The sequence below is a fragment of the Capsicum annuum genome, chromosome 10 (assembly GCF_002878395.1).
Source record: "Capsicum annuum cultivar UCD-10X-F1 chromosome 10, UCD10Xv1.1, whole genome shotgun sequence".
Classification (NCBI taxonomy): Eukaryota; Viridiplantae; Streptophyta; class Magnoliopsida; order Solanales; family Solanaceae; genus Capsicum; species Capsicum annuum.
In genome coordinates this window covers 214,194,682-214,200,760 of record NC_061120.1, presented here as the reverse complement: position 1 = coordinate 214,200,760, position 6,079 = coordinate 214,194,682, and the positions used below count along the sequence as shown (strand labels likewise).

At 38.1% G+C, this 6,079-nt stretch overlaps 1 non-coding gene and 1 pseudogene across 1 annotated transcript; both read left to right on the top strand.

The window, feature by feature from the left end:
* Nucleotides 1-275: 275 nt before the first annotated feature.
* LOC124888411 lies at nt 276-471 on the top strand. The gene has a single exon (XR_007046531.1). It is a non-coding gene; the product is annotated as a U2 spliceosomal RNA (small nuclear RNA).
* Nucleotides 472-2,775: 2,304 nt separating this feature from the next.
* On the top strand, nt 2,776-2,903 carry LOC124888387 (annotated as a pseudogene).
* The last annotated feature ends 3,176 nt before the right edge of the window (nt 2,904-6,079 follow it).

The window sequence follows — 6,079 nt, the reverse complement described above, 5'->3', positions numbered from 1 at the left end:
TAGCATTATACTAACCTTTTTATGGGAGACTATATAAAATATCATCATTTATGAATATGTTTGTACTCCATGTTCTTCTGAATGTGTTTTACGCTTTGAACATTCACCTGTTTTACAAAATATTATTGAATTGCAAACTATTTGGGAGGACTATATATTTCTTTTGCTCAACAAATCTTAGTTTTTGTTGTTCAATATTTCTCACATTAGAAGAAAGTAAGAAAGAGACACCAGAAAGTTGCTATAGAAACAAAGGCCCATTGACTTGAAAACTCATACCTTTCTCGGCTTTTTGGCTAAGATCAAGTGTAGTATCTGTTCTTATTAGTTTAATATCTGATATATGGGCCATTGGTCCACATGATATTAACTCTATTTTTTGAGGGGGAAGGCTCATCAAGGTAGCTTTCTACCTGGGCCTTCGTGTGTCGCCTAAGCATCACACTACTACTATGCAGTGGCAGACCCAGGATTTAAAGATTGTGAAAATTAAAAAGCTGAAAAAAGTAAAAAAATTTCTCAACAAGGTTCAAACCCGGGATGCTTTTTCCAACGGAGAACCCTAAGATCAATCTAAATGCCAATGCACCCAACCAACTTTTATTTTTGTGGGTGCTTTTATATCTTTTATATTTATTTATGTATTTTATATGTAATTATACGTATTCCGCGTTGAGTTTACTGGGTGCCGGAGCACCCCAAAAAACCATATAGGTCCGCCCCTGCTGCTATGGCCTGGCACACCCTACCAATCCTAGTTCAATGTATGAGCCGTCTTTGACTTAGGCCCAGTGCTTTGCAAAAAGTTTTGAGTTCTTCATACTATTTACTGCTACTGATTTAACACACAGTGTAGCCATTTTAGTTGAACAGTAAAGGCAAAGAGATATTGCTGAAAATGCAAACTCCATATTGATATTGCTGAAACTTTGACCAAATTTAGTTCAATGTTTCAGAAGTGTGTTGGTTTTGCCCAGTACCCTATGTGTTGCCACTTGTAATATTCATACCCTCTTCCTCCTCTGTGTGTGAGAGATACCGGTGGTGTCCGTGCACCTCAACTATTTCATCGATTTATTGGACACCTACCACCTCTCACATACTGAATAATTGTGTCCACCAAGTCTTCCACCCATGGAAAGAAATCACAAAACCCCAGTTTCACATTATTTTCACCCATTTTATTGATAGCTAGACACTGCTGGATGATAGCTAGAATATTACTTTAGAATGTGCACCTTAATTCAGCCGTAACTGCAAGGCTCTGATATCAACCAAATCAAAATTCTGCCTAACCCTTCATAGTTTGTGCTCGCAAAATTCTCCACTATAGCTAGAGGGTTTGGGAAGAAGGTTATGTTTTGAGTTTATATTATGTCTGGATGGAGCTAAATATCCTCTTTGCTTGAAATTTATATCGTGCAAAACGAGCAAAAATGATTTATTTTCCCCAAATATATAAACTGTTGGATCCCTAACGTGAAAAAAGCAAATATATTGAAAATATTTTGAATATTAAATCTAACAACTAGAATTGGTCCCGGCGAAGACCTCTCTCTTTTGTTTGAGCAAAGGGCACTAACCTGAAAGAGGAAATGGAGATTTTTCTCGATGTGACGGAGCTATATCAGTAGTTTATCTGGGATGAATTCCTAAGTACTTTTCTTATTAATGATAATGAAGATATGCCAAGGGAAGCTCAGGCCAACCAATGTCGCAGAGCTGCCCGAGAAGGACCAGTCAATCCATTGTAGTGCCCTGGCGCACCCCACCAAATATAGTTTAATCAGTTAGCAGTTTATTTGCCCTGATCTTTATGGGTTACTACTTATATTTGCAAGCTTGCAATAAACCTTTCCTTAAACAAACTACATTAAGTTATGCAAATGCAATAAACCTTTCCTTAAACAAACCTTTCAGATTTTTCTTTTGATGATACGTCAGTGATGAAACCTTCATCAGTTAGTCCTGAAGCTGTGAACCTTCTACCAATCTGCCAATTTTTGGCATCAGTTATTTCATCTTTCTTCATCAGTTATTGCTGTGTCAATAACCTTGGCCCATAAATGAGTTTAATCTCCCAATAGAGTAAGTAAAGTGGCTTGGAGCCTTGGAATCGAAGTAGAGTAGACAGTAACATTCTCTCTGCCCCCTCTTCGATAAGTGTGTGTGAGAGAGACAACGGTGGTGGCCGTGCATCTCAACTATTTCATCAATAATCATCAGACACCTACCACCTGTCCACTCTCACGTATATAACTGTGTCCACCAAGACTTGGACAATGCACAACTATTTCATCAAAACATCAGACACCTACCACCTCATACAGGAAAAACTGTGTCCAAGACTCTGGACAAAGGGTAAGAAACTGTTGATCTCTTTTGTTTCTACAGGATTCCGAACCTCATTTTCACATAATTTTAACCGATTGCCAGACACATCTTGATGTTATCTAGATATTGCTCCAAAAAAAATGCAATACTTTTGGAGGGTCCAAAATGCACGTGCCATCATTGTTGCTGGCTTGTAGATATTGGATTCCTGAAATACATCTGAAGAACTGTTCTCTAACAGCTTGTTTGATAAGGAGAAAAATACTATTTCTTAGTTCTTTTATATTCAAAGAGAATCGAATATACATTACACTGATATTTTTTTTCCATCTCCAAACAGAAAGCTATGGAGAGTAATGAGTGATTTTCCCACATTGACAACTAATAGAGAAGAGGAGCGAAAGCTGTAGTATTTGTAATGGGCTGAGCTAACTAGCGTACATACTTACTTGGACGGGGTCAATGGGTGATCAATAAGACCCATGGCCTAGGCTTGTGACCACCATTGCACTTTGGAGGGGTGTCTGCCTAAGGTCGGCCCAAGTGGTCGAGCCTGATACAAGAAAGACAAGGAACATATGAAAACACACTCCAAAAACAATCCACTAGTTCAAGAACCGAGGACCCTTTTGAAGACCACTCTCGGATTCGACAAATACAACAAGAATACAAGAAACAAGGGTGTATTTGACACCAAATCAGCCACCACAAACTAACAAGAGATTAACAAGACAACAAGATGAAGAACAAGATGAGCAATAACACAATGGAAACAACAATACACGTTTTTGACTAGAACAACAACAAAGAGTACAAGAAATGTAAAGATAGGTAGTGAGACATATATTATTACTAGACCTAAGAACAAGGTTGTGTATTAAACACCTAAACTCTTAGAAACATGGAATAAGAACACCTACACTCTTCGTGGACACAAGAGGGACCTCAATCCTTCAAGCACCCAACGTTCCAAGCCATGAATCCAACACGAGTGATTCCACACTCAAGTTGAAACCTAGTTTCGATTTTGCCTCAAAGGAGAGAGGCTTTGGTATTTCAAAAGTCATACAAGACTTACAAATATCATGAATAATCTAAGACTAAATGACCTAAAATGTTCTATTTATAGTAGGTTACAAAAATAATGTGAAATGTCCAAAAGACCCCTTAGTCAAATCCTTCACTTTGGGCACTCTTGGAGTGTAGTTTGTGGACTGTTTTGGAGCCTATTTAGGCCTTCCTTTGCACTTTACTTGTACGCTCTAAGTCTCGGGTTTAATACATCTCACATAAGTCCATCCTCGTGGGCGTACTTATATTATCCTCCCCTTCTTGAAAAGGATTCGACCTCGAATCCGTATCTTGCAAAATCAAGAGAAGACAAACAAGCACACATCCTTATGACAAGAGGTGTTAGGGTTAGCAATAATAACATATCAACATGTCATGCCGAGGCGGAACAAACTTAAAGCATATCCACGGGTCCTTTGTTTTAAGCATGAAAAGATTAGTACAAATGTGACAAAGGAAGTGGATTGGATAAGCATCAAGAAAAAAGGACAATAGGCCGAGAGTCATCGTTCTCACCCTAAGATGGTACCAGGATCAAATGGTAGAAGCAACCAAGGACTTATGTCTCTCCCACTCTCACTCTCCCCTAGGATGTCATCCTCAAAGTTAAGCATACCCTTTTTATCACAATTGGAAATATCATGAACAAAAAGAGGTTTGAGAAAGGTGTTCCACAACTCAACTTCAAATAAAGGATTCTCATGCATGCGCTTACTACAAGTTTCAAAATCTCCACTAGGCATATGTCCAACATAAGAAACACATAGAGAAGGAATCGATGGAATTTCTAAACACGTATCACCTTCTCTTTCAAAAGAATACTCCTCACATACATACAAACCATCACGGGCATCCCAAGGATCATAATCAAAACCATCTTCACAATGACAATCACAATTTGGGTTTTCTAAACATTCAAGCAAATCAAGATCATTTTCACCCGGTTGATCATTTTGCTCACCCTCACTAATTGTTGGCAACTCACATACCAACGTAGAACTCACCTTGGTTTTCACAAGGGTCAACTAGTGTGTGAATACTCTCGTCACTTGGTAATGGAACCGTAGTCAAGTTATAAGTTCTAGCACTAGATGGACACAAATCATTCTCACAAGGAGAATCAATTTCGTCATCTAAAGGATCAACTAGTGCTTGCGTGCCTACAACAAGAATTTGGTACTCATGCGGCCTAATAATATCAAGAGTATCACAAAGGGAAGACTCAAGAACCTCTACTCTAGGCAAAGTCGCAACTACACCCACTTGGCTCCTACTAGCCACAACACAACATTCTAAGTTCATACGAGTATAGGGGATAGAGTTTTTACCTCGTAGCTCACATGAGCTATGGTCTTCCTCTTGACGTGTGTTCAGGAAGCCCACTTGCTCCCTTTGACATACCATATGATCCAACCTTTCATTTGCCATAGCTAGGTCTCAGGACATAGTGTCAAGGTAGGCCAAAATGGCATTGGTGGCATTGTTTTCCATGGGTTGAGAGGTTGAAGCCGCAGGTTCCCTTGTAATTGTACCTAAAGAAGAAAAGAACAAGCCTACAAAACAAAACATAAGTTATTTTGAAACAACATCACCAGACTCTCACACACTTGATCGTCGCACGCTTGGATTCACAAATGTTGAAAGCCGGCTTGTACTTCGTGAGTGATTGAGGGATGAGTCTATCTTTGCTCAAAATAGATTTTTTGTTTGAGTTGACTCAAAAAAAATTATTTATGGAATTGAACCAACAAGATACAACGAATTCACAAAAGATAAAAACACACAACAAACGCTAAACACGAATTAACGAACACAAAGACTAACTAACAATCTAGTAGATGAGTACTAGTTTGCCACTTAGTAGTGGAACCAACGAAATTGAAACTAAGGAACAACAAAAGGAAACTATGAAATCTGAAATTTGAGCTTAAATATGTTATGTGAACGGTAAATGATGATGTGGCAGCCACGTATTGGTTGCGGTTCTTTAACAATTTTTATTTTCCAAAGTTGAAAGTCTTGGTCAATTTTTCAATTTGGGAATTGGTGGAATTGGTTAAGGAGGGAAAAATAAATCTTGGAATCCTCTTTCAATTTTCAAAAAAAGAAGACTTGACTTGCTTTGTTCTCTCTCCTCAAAACATGACACTTAATTCATGGAAAATTGTTGGTAAGTGGTTGTTAAAGTCTTTGGTGGTTGAGGAGTCTTTCAAGACTAACAAACTTTACACCTTTCTCCTCCAAACTTTTAGATCTAACATCCACTTTTCTTTCAATAAAGGATTAAGATTGGTGAAGAACACCAAGAACACAAACTTTTGAATCTTGGAGTCTAAGGTTCAAGTTGGTCTCACACTTCAATCAACACTTTCTCAAGTTCCACCTTTCAACAACAACTTCAATAAAAGGTTATTAGGACACCAAATTATAACAACATCCACATACAATCTTAAGAACAACAAGGCGAAACCACACGGCCAAAAACAGTGCACCACAATAATGTTCAACAATAATGGGCCAAGTTTATGTTCACAACAACAACATCAAAATATAAGCTCAAATCAAGATATAGACTGAATGTGTTAGTGAGGAACAAAACTAACACTTAGATACAACAAATAAAAGTAAAAATCTCGGCCAAGACACAACAAAAACCTAATTTTCGGCTAAGAAC